The sequence below is a fragment of the Sapajus apella genome, unplaced genomic scaffold (genome assembly GCF_009761245.1).
Source record: "Sapajus apella isolate SASKATOON/1434 unplaced genomic scaffold, GSC_monkey_1.0 scaffold16, whole genome shotgun sequence".
Taxonomy (NCBI): domain Eukaryota; kingdom Metazoa; phylum Chordata; class Mammalia; order Primates; family Cebidae; genus Sapajus; species Sapajus apella.
In genome coordinates this window covers 26141786-26157914 of record NW_022436956.1, presented here as the reverse complement: position 1 = coordinate 26157914, position 16129 = coordinate 26141786, and the positions used below count along the sequence as shown (strand labels likewise).

Genomic DNA, 16129 nt, shown 5'->3' with positions numbered 1-16129 from the left:
TGCCTGTAGTCCCAGCTCATTGTCAGGAAGGCCAAGGCAGGAGAATCACTTGAACCTGGGAGGTAGAGGTTGCAGTGAGCCATGATCCTACTACTGCACTCCAGCCTGGGCAACAGAGCGAGGACTCTATCTCCAAAAAAAAAAAAAAAAAAAAATACCGCTTCCCCCTCCCCGCCCCACTTTCTAGTTACTAAATTACCCTTGGTTTTTATAGTGTTTTCAGTCAGAGAAAATGGATATTACTTGTCTGAGATAGTGTTCTTAATGCTTATGAGCCTTATTTTTTAGGTTAGATGACTCATGGTTTTTAATAGCCCTGCCAGTCACTTCATAGACAAGTCTTCCTGGGAGAAGAATAATGATTAGAATGAAAATAAAGATATCAAAACATTTATATTGTTTTTCTGTAGGCCACAAATGATAAAAAATATATATCTGTATTGAATGTTAAATTAAATTTGAATAAGGGGTGGCAATACTATTCTAACATGAATTTATTGATAGCATGTCTGCATACACCATGGGTGGCTTCAATTATCTTTACTTATACTTACTCGATATATATCCAACCCTCCCCACCCCTCCACCCCCCACCAGTTGGCATTGTAGTTATGTTGGCCAAAGAGTCCTCTAAAAATCTTTGTTTACAGAAGCCCAATGATGATCTGGGTAAGTAAAATATACTCTCTTCTGGTTGTAAAGGTCATGTGCCATTTGCTTCCTGTAGTCAGATACAGTTAATATTACTTGTCTTGACTATTTCTATATAGTCCCTGTCTGACTTTCTGGCACACACAAACTCCTGAAAGTCTGCACAGCTGTACCTGTATTTTTGAGTAGCTGTATCTGTATTTTTGATTATGCTGCAAAATTCCTATTTCCTTTCCTAATTTGATGAGGTTGGCTTAAACTAGAGCATTCTACCAAGGATACTGCATGGATGTGCTGCACTGGTAATAGACGAGACACAGGATATACATACTGATGTGTCTGACAAGATTTATCAAATCTTACTCTTTTTTTTTTTTAATTTTTTTAAAGTCTTTTTTTGAACGCTAACCAGTAGACTCTGGTGTTCATCTCTAAGGTTGAAATCTAGTTTTCTACAATACAAGGTAGTATGATTTAGTGATAAGAACATAATTTGTAGCTGGAAGACCTAGTGCTAATCCAGACCTTGCCCATTTACCAACAACATGGCCAGAGCATTTTATATTTGAGCCATAGTTTCCTTTTTTATAAAATAGAGATAAAGGCCCATCAAATAGGTTTGTTTGAGAATTAAGAGTCAATATAGTGAAAGTGCTTTGTAAGCTGTATTGATTATATAGGTATCAGAATTCTGATTTCAGGATCTTACAGTGTTTCCAGGTTATCTTTCTCAGCTTTTATTATTACATAATTTGTAATTTCATCATTACAAGAGAATAAAGCTGAAATCTGTAGTGATTCATAACTCATATTGCTTCTTTCATCTAAAATTTTAATGTCCCCAAATTTTTACTTAATTGAAGGTTCCAGTTTAGAGTGTTTGAATAATGGAAATTTATTTTATGACCTAGAAGTACCATCACTGTATAAAACTTCAGTAAGGGATTCCCACAATGGTTGAAAGATATTTTTCTTTTAAACATAAAGTATTCCTTTTATTGACACTTAAGATTTTTTTGAAATTTTAAATAATACAACCTTTAAAACTAATTGAAAAGGTACAAAATAAAATTATCTTTAGTCCTAGTAATATCAGATGTTAACATTTTGTTTTGCTCCAGATTTCTTTTTATTAAAGAAATAAAATATTACTGAAAAAAACTTTTGCCAAAGTATGTATGACCATAACAAATGCCAAATTCTGTAGCTCACATTATAACTTGAATTACAGCAATATATGGAGAAACCTTGAAAGGTGATTTAGTCATAGAATTACCATTTACCTGTGTGCTTTTATGGTTGCTATGAGACAAGTAAACCAGCATTATAAAGCAAACTCAAAATTTTAGAAGACAGAGCCAAGAATGAAAAAGAAGCATGAGAATGAGAAAATGTTTTTGCCTCGAAGTTTGGTTTGAATAGCCACATCATAAGTATAAATGATTGCTCCAGCATTTGGAAGCATTATGGCATTATAAAGAAAATGCAATGCCTAACATACCAATTCTTTTTTTCTTTTTTGAGGGGCGGGGGGGGGGGGTAATGGAGTCTTGCTGTGTCACCTAGGCTAGAGCACAGTGGTGTGATTTCGACTCACTGCAACTTCTGCCCTCCGGGTTCAGGCAATTCTCCTACTTCAGCCTCCTGAGTAGCTGGGATTACAGGCACCCACCACCATGACCAGCTAATTTTTGTATTTTTAGTAGAGATGGGGCTTCACCATCTTGGCCAGGCTTGTCTCAAACTCCACCCGCTTCAGCCTCCCAAAGTACTGGGATTAGAGGCCTAAGCCACCGTGCCCAGCCCCAGTTCTTTAATAAATAGTTTTCAACACTTAAATAGGTTAAGGAATTTTATTTCTTTTGTAGCAGAGATTCAAAAAAATGTGTGTTGAATATTTCTATAAAGATAAAAAAGCATATAGAACTTGATATAGGACCAGATAATACAGAATAAACCAATAGACCTTTGGTAGATGCATGGATGCCTTAGTCCAAGGCTTTCCCTGAGAATTTCACTATTCTGTCTCCTATAAGGATAAATGTAGTTTCATAGAAATGTCTTAGATAATCATGATCGATTCTAAGAATGAGAAAAAAATACATAATATGGAGCCCACATTCTGTGCTTAGTTGGTGATAGCCTATAAACAGGCTATTAGTTCAGGAATCCATCTATGAAAACTGTAGCTCTCAGTCATAGCTGAGAGAGAGAGACTTCTGCCCCCTAGTAACATGTTGGGAATAACAAATGGTGCCTGTGTAGGATTTATCAATGGTATGTTGCAAATGCCCTCAGCTATTCCAGAGCTGCTACTTTGCTCTCAAGTCCTCTGAGTGTCACCTGGTACCTGTAGTGCTGCAGCACCCCCTTTTTTTCCCTGTTGGTTCAACATGGTGCTTGCTGCTAGGAGGAGTTTTTCAAATGCCACTTAAAAAAAAAAAAAAAAAAAGCCTGTACGCTGCTTAGGGGTAGGTTTAGGAACCCGTGTAGAGCTCCTCATTCATTAAACTACTTTTTTCAGCATAATATGATTTTACCCTACAATCCTGCCAGAAATTTACTTGTTTATTACACCAAGTTCTATTCCACAGAGAATTGGGAGAGTTTGTGAGAATACTTATAATAAAATAATGGGTAAATATATTTAGAAATGAGGGAGGAACCATGGAAATGCTGTAATAAAGGTTGAGACTAAGGAATAAATCCCACCTGTGCCTGCCGATGGCTGCAGTAGCTGAGATTAAGGCTTAGCTCTGAACTGCTGGATGTGACCTGATTTTCTGCCTCCCCTCTCAGCATGCGCCTGCTCTAGTGCATGCAGTCCTTCTCCCCGCTCTCCCTCTGTTTTCAAGGGCATTTCTGTGTGACCATCTTTCCATCTACCACTTAGTTTAAAAATTTTGTCTCAAATCTGTGTCCTGCCTATTATGAAGCCCTTGTGGAACTCCTTTGACTCCTATAGCAGTTATACTCACTGTGCAGCAGAGCGGGGTGTTCATTAAGCATTTTGGTGATGATCAGGAAATTGTTTTAGGCCAGCATTCTCAAGAAGATTTTAAGGATTTTGAGGAATTTTTACATTTTTAAAACCTAGTCTGTTGGTTTTTCCTTCATTCTTGTCATCCTGCAATGGTGCCTGTGCTCCCAGCTTTCTTCCCGGCCCTCGAAAGATCACATTTCACTCTCTTCCTGAGCCCTTTCAGGCACTGTTCAGGGCTGAGGTTATAGCCTAGCCAGTGAAATCAGGATTGGCTGGCAGATAATAAGTAAATCTGTCTATCCATTGACTCTTATATGTGCAGAAGGCATTGTGAATGAACAGCACATTCCGTTAATAATTGGAGCCTTCCATTATGGACCTTCTCAAATTATATATGCCTCTATGGATAACTTAACCAATATCCAAAGAAAAAGTAGACTTCTCAGAAAACCTTATGTTACATGTTGTGGTTCAGGAATGAACTTCAAGTAAACACCAACCCTTTCCTCTAAAGTATGCTACACCTATAAAACTGGTCGTCTGATCACGCAGTGTTGTCATAGTTTACACTCAGAATTGTGCTAGTTGAATTTGATGAGCAGCAGGCATGGGGCCAGAATTCTGCAGAACTCTTTGTGGGGAGGGCATGGAGAATAGAGAAGAGCTATACTTCGATGTTATATAAAACAACAACAACAAAATATAAAATTAGCAAAGATGAGTTTCTCAGACCTGGCAGTATCCTCAATTTGTTCAAGTATTGTCAATAGCTTCTTAATGTCTCCAGCCAGATGGCTGAGAGACCCGGAAAGCCTGCAGATGGATCTGGGAATGTGCGGCATTGTCTTGTGCTTTCTGTAGTAGTCAACAGATGTTGCTGTAGTTTGGATATTTGACCCTTGAAACCTCATATTGAAATTTTATCTCCCCAGTTTTGGAAGTGAGGCCTAGTGAGTGAGAGGTGTTTGGGTCTTGGGAATGGATCCCTCATGAAAAGCTTGGTGCCATTCTGGTACCAAGTGAGTTCTGTGTTCTTGATCTATTAATTGTCAAGAGAGCTGGTGAAAAGAGCTGGCACCTGTCTCCCTCTTTCTCTTGTGTCCTTTCACACTATGTGATCACTGCACAAGCTTGATCCCCTTCCTCTCTGGAAGTAGTCTGAGGCTCTCACCAGATGCCCAGTCTTCCAGCCAACAGAACTGTGAGCCAGATAAACCATTTTTCTTTAGAAATTTACCCAATCTGAAGTATTTCTTTATAGCATGACAAATAGACTAAGACATGTAATTTCATATCCTTTGCCATTAATATTTTTAACTTCATTTGTTGGTGTTTTTCTTCATTTGCATTATCCTGTAGTAATGCCCGTGCAATCAGCATGTTTTAAAGACATGCCTCAAGTAATTATCCTACATATATACTATTAATTTGAAAATATGTGAGTGCTATTATTAATAGAACTAGTGAAAAATATACTTTAAAAAGGGGCTTCTAAGTTCATAATAGTTTTTGTCATTGCATACGTTCTCAGATGACAGAAGTATGATGATCATTTGGGGCAAGATGGGAATTGAGGGATCTATACCATTTTTTTAAGTGAATAAAGGAAGTTCGTATTTCTAAAAGGCTAATAACCTTGGACTCAGAATTAGCACGTGTCCAACTGCCCCTTCCCAGTATTCTCCCCTATCCTTCACTCTTGCTGTACTGAACACCCCCGTTCCTTCCTGCCTCTCCATCTTTCCCTTTGCCTTGTAAGTTCCAACTCATCTTGAAGATTGTTTAGAATCTTTTATGTGAAATATCCACTGTCCTCTTAGATTTATTTTGTGTGTATGTTTATGTGTATGCTAATTATAGTAGCTCTATTAACAGGTATTTTACTCTATAGAAATCTTTCGTCTACTAAACTGACATATAGATAGCAGATGATCAATAAATACTTGCTGAAGAAAGGAAGGAAAAGATGAAGTGCACATGAGAATTCATTAACATGTGTGGTAGCTTCTTAATATAGTGATAGTATAGGAATGATTTGAAGATTATCCATATCATCAACTTGCTAGTACAGATTTTGGATGGTAAGGGATATTCTTTTGTGGAAAGAATTTTGTATTAGCTTTATTTAAAAATAATTTTATATTAAAAGTCAAAGATTTGGGTTCTAGCTTTACTGCTGTATTTGTCTACTAAGCCTCTAATTTTCTTATCTGTAAATGTGAAATTCTAACACATTTTCTTTCATTCCTTAAATATGTACTAGACATTGTTATTTTTGATTTTTAAATGTTAACCCATAAATAATGATATTGGTCCTTCTGATATTGCCTAAACCTTTAGAATATGGACCATGTTTGTGTTTTCCTTATGGCAGTTTATTTTCCTTATTTATTTATTTTTTTGGTTGGGGGGGGAAGTACCTCTTAAAAAAAAACTACACAAAATAAACTGTCTTTCAAATATGTCATCACCGGAGATTGTAGTCTCAGCTATTTATCTTTAAATAATTACATGTGGATAGGTGATTTAATCTGAGTCCAACACCTCAACGATGTATGAAAATTGTTTTTGTCAGTCCCTTACAAGGGGAGCATTGATTGTAAACAGAATATTAGAGATTGATATGCAAGATTAGGTAATTTTTTTTCCAAACAGAGCAAGTAATAGAAAATAGAAATTTCATGCAAATGTATGCAGTGGATAAGTTAGCTGTGATTCCCAGGTATTCATCTCCCCAAAGTATATGTCTACTGTGCAAACCATTTTCTTTGATTTTGTCTTGCTGAATGGAAAATTGATTATATTAAATGTTGCCCTATTGAAATCCACTTACAAATGACTGTGCATCAAACTGTAAAGAGATGGATTAGAGAATTGCAGCTCTTAAAGGTTTTCGCTCCACAAGTGAATTTTATGAAAATCTAATGATCAGATGTTAATTATGAAGTAGTTAATTGCCTTTTCTTGATTAAAAAAGGAGAGCATGAGAATAATACGTTTTGCATGTTTTAGCAGTGGAGGTACCAGGTTGGAGGTTCCTTCTCTATATCTTCACTGGGATTTTTGAAAGATATAACTAATAATACAAGCTCACTTAATAATACTGTTGGTAGCACTAGTCTTTAGTAATTGTCACCAAAAATATTTGAGGAATTTTAACCCAAAGTTCAGTAGTTCTGTTTAATACAGAGCTAATAGCAGAGGAAAGATCACAAGTCCTATTTTAATAGCATAGATGCCCGGATACCAACTATGTATGATGCTTCTGTTCTAATTGTCCTGCTTTCAATAATTCAGTAAAGTGTTTTCAGACTAATGAAAAGTTATTAGCCTGCTGCCCAGAATACTAAATTGTTTTCCTCCTTTGTAGTGATAGCTTTATGATTTGAAATAAACCATTTATGCCAGAAAGAAAGTTATATCAACTTCCTCTTTGTGGCAATTCTCTATTTACTGAGCAGGACTGGAATGTTTGCATACATCATGCCACCCAAATTTAATCGTTCCGAGGAAGTGACTCAGAACTTTAAGATGCAAATTAATTGAAAATGACTTTAGTAGGAGACCCACTTTGCTGTGACTATATTAACCATCTTAGATCATAGGCGTAAGAACACAGCTCCTGAGAACTGTAGAGAACAATTCTTGCTAGTTATTATATATTCTAAAGAGTACTGACAGTGGACACCTGCACATTTAAAAGGCAGAACACGTGAACAAGCATGCTTGTACATCCCTCATTACATGTATCTGCAGCCCTTGATGGTATTTAGAACTGGTGATGTTTTAAAAACAGAAGTTCTTCACATGTTTTTTATTTTCTTCCTGCCAATGCATATTTTAACTGCACTCTGTAGGCTTATCATGGAAGGAACTGGTTTAGGCACATTTTCTGTGATGTGTTACTGTGATGATAAATGCATATACTGGTATCTGTTTAGTTGCCAGTCTCCTTTAGCACAGGATGCTAACCCATACATGCTTTAGAGTTCGAAGTTGTCTGATTGGTACTGTAGTAGAAAACAGTCTAGAGTATATTGTTAAAGCAGGAGCATTCCTGGTCTTTACGAGATTGTCACTGAATTCTGTTTGAAATCCTAATCATCTATGACTGATGCGTATTTAGAGGAATTCAAACCAGTTTGCTATTATAAATCCATCCTCATATCTTTTCTTAGTTGCTTCTCTGATGGGAAAGAAAGATAATTTTTATGGAGTGCCTTCCTTGTACTGAATGCTTGGTACACACATAATCCTTACATGATAGTGACATTGTCTGGCCTGGACTAGAAGACTGAGAAACTAAGTGTTGCAGTCGACTTGGGTGGGGGGCCAGGGGAGGGAGCAGGATCCATTAAGAAAAAGTAGAAAGACTTTTTTAAAGATAAAAGATGGTAATCCAAATATAAGCTTTTAATTAAACTGACTTCTGACCATAGAGCTCTTTAAAAAGCTTTTTAAAAAATTTATTAGACTTTAGCTCAAACAGCTAATTATTCCTGGCTTTTTAACTTCTTTAAACTGAAGGTACCTTCCAAGTGTCTCAGGACCAAAACGAATAAATCTTTTATGACTTAACCAAGGAAGCACAAATTATCTCCAAAGAAGCGCAACACAGGCCTCACAAGATCCAGGACCACCTCCAAAGACAGCTCAAAGAAAGCAGAGTTTCACTAGCTGCAAGCAGGGGACAACCCATGTTTCTGCTTGGCGATATTCTCTAGGGTCTCACCTTTCCAGCTGACTTTCTACACACAAAGGCCTGACGACTGTGTGCCCCATAGATGGAAGATTAAAGAAGGCAGTTAGTGAGATAGGAAGTCAAAAGCTGTCCATGGAAGGGAAAAGGATCAATAACAAATGGGTACCCAAAAAGTTGACTCACACAAATATCAAACCCATTTTAAAAATAAATGTTTATTTTTTCTTTCCTTTTGTGTTAAAGGATTTACGTCTCCAAGGGACTGGTTCCTTGGCAGGAATCAGACTTTTAGGCTGCCAAAGTGAAAGTGTAGAATTTTAACTACTAGACTACAAGGTGGAGTGACCTTTTTTTTTACAAATCCTGCAGGGAACCCGAGGCAGGCAGTTTGAACATACATAGGATTTTAACTTTATTTTAAATCTGATCTCTGCTTTCTTTTTTCTTTTTAAGAGACAATCTAAGGCTAGCCATGGCACTAATATATGTCTTTCTTTCAGTTGGATCCTCCCATAAATACAAATAAGGCAACTGCTTGGAATGTGAGTTCTCCAAAGTCTTTTTCAAATACAGAAGTCTTTCTAATGCAAAGGAGCCATCTACCAGCTGCTGACAATCAGGATTTCCAATGGTGTATTATTCTAGTAGCAACTCAGTCCAGTAAGCCTCTTCATGGAAAGCCCATAAAGTTTAGGATAAAATTTAACTATATAAGCAAAAGCTGTTTCTAGACAGGGTATAGAGGAGATAGTGCCCATGATCCTCCAAAAAATTCACTCCCTGACATAGGCAAAGAAAGAAAACAATTCTTGTTGCCACAGAAGTCAAGGATAGCATTTGTGCATACAGTGCCTCCAGTATCCCACAAATTTGTGAAGGGCTGCCCTGTCACAGACACTGAGTAGGCCGTTCTGGGATTGGACCTTCCCAGGACTAACCAGACAGCAAGAATCGAGGTGACAAAAGCCCATTATGGATGGGACTGAAGATAAACTCTCCTGAGAGCGTGACACATTCAGAACGATGAATAGGCTGCTTAATATGTTACATGTCTCAGGTTCCCAATCTTTTCAGGCTGGCCACCAGACATGACCCGAAAATCATGTCCCCTAGATGGTGAAAACCAAGAGCAGGTATTCCCGTTTGTCACAAAGCAAGCTCTCAAGGCTGTAAAATAAGAGGGACGCTTTGTAACAAATGACACAGAAAGAGCAGAAAAAAGGCTATTTCTGGGAGAAAAAGGTTCAGAAAATATGAGTATTTGTGTTGAAAATACACCCAGGATTTCTACACCTAAGTCAGGTCATACAAATAATTTTCTCCCATTAATCAAAAATTTGGAGAGGAAAAAAAAAGATAAGTAGAGATTTTTACCACCCACTCAACCAGATTCCATATACAGAGACTGGGAGCCTGACTGGTAAGAAACACTCATCCTCTTGCTCGCTTGACAGCCTCTAGGTTCCCTTGAATGTGGCTTCCAGAAGAGCAGAAGGACTTCGGCATCCTTCTCACGGTGCCAAAAGTGTAGGGGCAAATAGAGAACTTCCCCTTTGCCTTCTGGGTTTATTGAAAGTCAGCTGACAAAAGGCAGATTAATAGAAGAAACAGCATGCCAGTTAATTAATGTGTACACGTTTCCGTGGGAGTCATACAAAATATGAACTGTGTGTATGAGTCTCTTCACGGAAGCCACCAGAAATCCTAGTATTCTCACGTGCTCATTGAGCACAAAAAAGTTCAGAATTTCAGCTGCAGCTTCCCGTCCCCTGATGTTTCTCAATCTCTAATTTATTCTTACTTTCTCACTTTTCAACTGCCTCTAGTTTCTGATCCTACAAATGCACTGGTTTATATCAATCCCTTTTCTCTGCAGTATTGTTCTGGAACTATCTTTATTGTTTTTTGTTCCTCCCCCCTGCGTAAAGTTATAAATTGTTTTGATTTTTTCCAATTGGCATTTCTTAACATTATAATCTTGGGATGAAATCTGTGATGCCTGTAGATAGATTTTAAAACCAATTACAGAGATCTCAGAAATATATTGAATATACTAGTTCCCATACTTCTGAATTTCAAAAGAAATGGAGATATATGGTGTCGCCACCTGTTTACATTTACACATTAGGAACATTTAAAAGCATGCACGGTTACCACTTTTTTTTGTAAAAAGAAAATAAAATAGTAAAAGATAATATTAGAATAAAAGGAAATCTGTTCCTATGATTGTTGGTACCTTTGTATCAACATAAAGACATGCACAGCAATATTAGAATTATTTTGTCATCCTAAACTTTACCTTTACCTGGTGATGTAGTTCGAATATATGTCTCCACCCCATCTCATATTGAATTGTAATTGCCAATGTTGGAGGTGGGGGCTGTGGGAGGTGTTTGGGACACAGGGGCAGATCTCTCATGGCTTGGCACTGTCCTTGTAATAGTCAGTGAGTTTTCATGAGACCTGGCTGTTTAGCAATATGTAGTACCATGCCAGGCATCTCTACTAAACCCCATCTCTACTAAATACAAAAAAATTAGCTGGGCATGGTGACACCTGCCTGTAATCTAAGCTACTTGGGAGGCTGAGGCAGGAGAATCACTTGGACCCGGGATGGGGAGATAGCAGTGAGCTGAGATTGTGCCATTGCACTCCAGCCTGGACAGGAAGAGTGAAACTCCATCTCTTCTTCTTGCCATGTGAGACACTGGCTCTCCCTTTGTCTTCCACTGTGATTGTTAAGCTTCCTGAGGCCTCACTGGAAGCTGAGCAGATCCAGTGCAATGCTTCCTGTATAGCCTGCAGAACTGTCAGCCAATTAAATCCCTTTTCTTAGAAATTACCCAGTCTCAGGTATTTCTTTATGGCAATGCAAGAATGGCCTAACATACCTGGCTAAAATAATGGCCCCCTAGTATAGATATTTTGACTACTAAGAAATCCAAAGATATGTGAGCTCAGAATTCCAGGTCTAGTCCATCTTTCTAGAACATTTAAAGTCCTCTGCCTTCTTCTGCTGACATAAACAACTGCTTCTGCTGTCACTGATTGAGTGCCTACATTAGCCAAGCTTAGTATAAGACACTTTATATTTATTTTCTCATTAGGCTTTAGAGTCATTACTTAGTTATTGATGCTGTTTTATTCCAGATAATGAATCTCTGGTACAGTAAGGTTGTGATTTACCTAAAGTTGCACAACTGGAGGGGTGGACCCAAGATTTAGCAGAAGTAACTACCAGCACCATATGGTTATCAGGTTAGCAGTGGAATAGTACCTGGTTGAGAGAGCCTGTGGGAGTTAAAATCCTGCTTCCCAAGCTGTGTACTCTGGGAAGGGACTGTCTCTGCTTAAAAGAAGAGGGACTTGGTACCTTCACTAGTTATGTTTCTAGTATCTACCTTGTATGTGTCTACACAGTTCGTGTCCTGTGTCTTTGTTTATGCTGTGCCATCACTTAAATGCCCTCCTCATCACTTCTACATGTTCCAATCCCCGTTTACCCTGAGCATAATTGAAATGGCATCTCCTTCATGAAGTCTTGCCTAATATCTGCCACCACTTCCACCCTGTCCCAGTGCCAGAACTAGCCTTCTGTTAAACTCGCCTCCCTAGTACTTTAATTGTGTAGTTTCTCCTGTAGAACATCCTCCCTCATTTAGAATAATACATGCCCCTATGTTATTGACTGTGTTTGTATGGAAGCATTTTTAGAGCAGGGAACAGATTTGGTTTTTCTTTGTATCCCCCAGAGTCGCTTACCATGTGTCCATCATGCATAGTAAGTATTCAGTAAATATTTGTTGCATGAATTTAATGCACAAGCTAATCGTAATCCTAGATTTCTAGACCAAGAGAGACAAGCACATTCTTTCTAAGATTTATATTAGAAGATATTTACATGATTTAAAGTTTAGCTTCCATATGTGTAGCTAACTTTTCATTATGGAATTTATTACGAAGACTAAAACTGTAAGCAGTATATATGAGCCTACATATGTCTCCTGAGATACTTTACCCTGCATCCTAGAGTACAGATTTTGTAGTTTTGTGAACATTCTGGGGTTCTGTTGGAGTGTGTCTACAAATAAAGACTTCAGAAAGCATCCCTTTGCTCTGAATAAACTGGAAGCTCATAAACATGCTGTAGTCTTAAATATTTAACTTGCTAATAAGCAGCTTCTCTAAGAAATTTTTCCTCTGTGGCTCCTATCAGAATTATAAACAAAAGGAAAGATAGGCCAGTCAGCACAAATATCTGAAAGGCACAAATATTTCATTGGGAATAACCAAAATGTTTTACCACCTATGTATAGGGATTTTGATATCTAGGGTATTAAAAAAGTCATTATGGAAATGTATTAAATATCTTAAAATATAATCAGTAATGTTGGATTCTGAAAGAGCCAGAGCAAAACTGTCTGTGGGCATTTATGAAATAATTTAAACAGCCGGTACAACTTGCGGATAACTTCATGAATACTCGACAGAATAGTGAAAGGACTGCATTGTTCTTTGTTGTAGAAAGATGCCACTCAGGCATAACATCGGATTTTCATAGTGTCCGATTTCTAGTCTGTCCTACCTCTTCTTTTAAGCTCTGTTTGTTACTCACATGACCAGTTTTCATGAGACCAGTATCAAGAATGGAGTCCCCAACAAAGAATTTTCTGGAGGTTGATTGACACCCAGGGCTGTAACTCATGAAATGTTTCTTTTAAGGCTACAGAATGTATCTAAACAGCAATGTAAATGAGGAGTTAAAGGTGTGCAGTAATGATTGTGGTGAGGAGTTAAAGGTGTGCAGTAATGATTGTGGCTAGAGGCTTTCGGCACAAAACTTCATGCCTACTAGCTATGTTCGAGCCATAACAATAACTGAACCCAGAATTCTGAGCTGACATACCTTTGGATTTCTCAAAAGTGAAGTTGGATCTTCATGACATATGGGAAGAGGTTGGACTTTGGACTTTGGAGTGAAACATACTGGGATTTCTTTCCGACCCTATAAACTGCTTCATTGAGAAGGTTATTTGGCCCCTTTAAGTCTCAGTTTTCAAATCTGAATTTGTGTAATGGTAGTATTAACACTTTCTATGGTTATAGCCTTTACCCTGCTTTAAGCCAAAAAGTTAAAAGATTTTTTTTCTCTTATTGAATATTCACTTTTTAAAATTTAAGTAAGTATAATCTCTTCAGTGTCTCTGGCAGTGATGGGATTTGAAATCAGGAAGTGTTCATGAACTTATTAAGTCTGAGTTTTTAAATTTATGCTAACATGCTATCTCTTCCTCTTCCCTTCCTTTCTAATTTTTCTCTTAATGTACAACTGGATTGACCATTTCAGAGAAATTAAAGAGAATTTTTACATTATTAAATAATACTTTCTAAAAAAGAAAGATATTAATAATACTTTCTGTTAAAAGTAGAACGTAAAAACATTTTGCATCTTTACATTAAAAATTAAGTAACCTTTAATTTTTTATTTTTAAAATCATGATAATTTATATATTGTAAAACTAAAGATTGCTTTGGAAAACAGGCAGTCTTCAAAAAGTTAGTCATAGAGTTACCATACAACCCAGCAACTACAATCCCAGGTATATAATAAAAGAATTGAATACATGTCTACAAAAGACATACAATTCTGATGTCTTTGAAGACATAAAGTTCTGTGGCTTTTAATATTCATAAAGTTGTGCCACCACCAGCACCACTATCTAATTTCCGAACATCTTGACACCCCCAAAAGGAACCTAGTACCCTTTGGTTCCATTTCACTCCCACATCGCCTCATTCTTGGCAACTACTAATCTACCTTCTGTCTTCATGATCTGCATATTCCGGGCATTTCATATAAGACAATTCATACAATATGTGGTCCTTTGCAATGGGCTTCTTTCACTGAACATAATGATTTCAAGGTTCATCCATGTTGTAGCATGTATCGGGACTCCATTTCTTTCATTGACCATACAGTTGGCTTTCCATATATCTGTGAATCCCTCATCCATGGATTCAACCAAACATGAATGAAAAATAGTTGAAAAAAATTGTATCTGTACTGAATGTACACAGACTACTTCTTGTCATTATGTCCTAAACAATACAGTATAAGAACTGTTTACATAGCATTTATAATACATTAAGTGTTATAAGTAATCTAGAGATGACAAAGTATATGGGATGATATGCATAGGTTATATGCAAATACTGTACCATTTCATATCAGGGACTTCAGCCCCCATGAATTTTTTTGATTCTAACCAACCACGGATGTTGAGGGATGACTATAAAGGGTCCTAGAACCAATCCCCAACAGATACCAAGAGATAATTTTTTTCCTTTGTATGGGTAGCCTACATTTTATTTATCCAGTCGCCGTTTATAGGACATTTATATTGTTTCCACTTTTTGACTATTATAAGTAATGTTGCTATGAACATTTATGTGCAGGTTTTTCTGTGAATGTGTATTCAGTTCTCTTGGCTAGGATTGTAGTTGCTGGGTTGTATGAGAACTTGATGATTAACTTTTTGAAGACTGCCTATTTTCCAAATCAAAGTACTCTTTAATTTTAAGGTTTTTGTTTTGTTCCACTTACCTTGAGTCATTGGTATTATAATATTGGGAATGGGATGGAGGAAAAAGAAAAAAAAATTTTTTTGCTCTGATTTCTTTTTATAAATGGACATTTTATTTAAACCCGGTGACTTGGAAATGATCCTGCTCTATTAGAGTGGGGTGGTTTCAGCAGAAGTGACTGAGGCCTCTTTACAAAATGCTAAAGGAAAACAATGGTTTTGGTTGGAAATGTTCATTCAATGACATTTCATTCAGTGGTATCAAGGTGACATTTTTTGGGCAAGATACTCTGTCATGGTTTATAATTTTTACATTTGTAGGACTGTTTTTCCCACTGTTCAGTGTTTCTGCCTTTTTGAATGCACTTGGTTAATGGATTTTCACATTCTACTGGATTCATTCATATATGTTTGTTAAAACCTGAATTCATTCAGTTCATTTCTGATTTTAAATTGCTATTTATTTTTCACCATATATTGAGCCAGTTTTAATACCTGTAAAAAGCAGTTTTTCAATAGCTAACTGAAAGAAATGGATTGGGTTCCCACTTAGAGAAGTGATGATAAATTGATGGAACAAACCATGAAGAATGTAGTAGACCAAACATGTCCATGACTGAAAACCCATCTCCTCTGTTTATTTCTCTGAAGATAGATCTCAACTAGCCGCTTTGAGGTTTTTCTTTTCCCCTGAGATGTGACAGTTTTGGCCAAAGATTGAAAGTGTAGCCATGTGCCACAGAGATACATGAGCCCACTCATTCCATGGCTGTTTTACGAATTATTGAAATGTTAGGAACTTTGGCCCTTAAAAAATGTTGCATTTGCGCTTTCGTTCTGTTTTTCTGCTTCTAAATATCCTAAGACTGGCGTGTGTCACCAGGCGGCTGAAACCTAAAACATGTTCAAGGCTTTCAGGGATGAATGATCTTAAAGCTCAGGATAATCTAATTTGAGACCTATGTTCTTATAGTTCAGCGCCAAGCAGTTGTAACTGGGGGTTGCTGGCTGCCTATAGACTATTTGAAAGTTATGGCTCTACTCTCTCCACAAAATGTGTTATGTTTATTTATTATATACTTTTCATATTGTTTCAGTGGTTTTGTGGCTTCCAGGAACCTCAGGTTAAGAACTCCTAATCTAAAGCTCTCCTGAACCTGTTATCATAATAGATTCCATATAGAGATCTTTTAGAGTTTAAAAAGAGTT

The 16129-nt window shown here is 37.1% G+C and overlaps 1 protein-coding gene and 1 long non-coding RNA gene across 4 annotated transcripts in view; both read left to right on the top strand.

Moving 5' to 3' along the window:
• The window catches only part of DDX10 (DEAD-box helicase 10), a 276993-nt gene that overhangs the window by 221604 nt on the left and 39260 nt on the right, over positions 1-16129 (top strand). The gene's annotated exons all lie outside the window — the stretch shown is intronic.
• On the top strand, positions 10961-13737 carry LOC116556342. The gene is made up of 2 exons (XR_004270950.1): positions 10961-13102; positions 13136-13737. It is a non-coding gene; the product is annotated as an uncharacterized LOC116556342 (long non-coding RNA).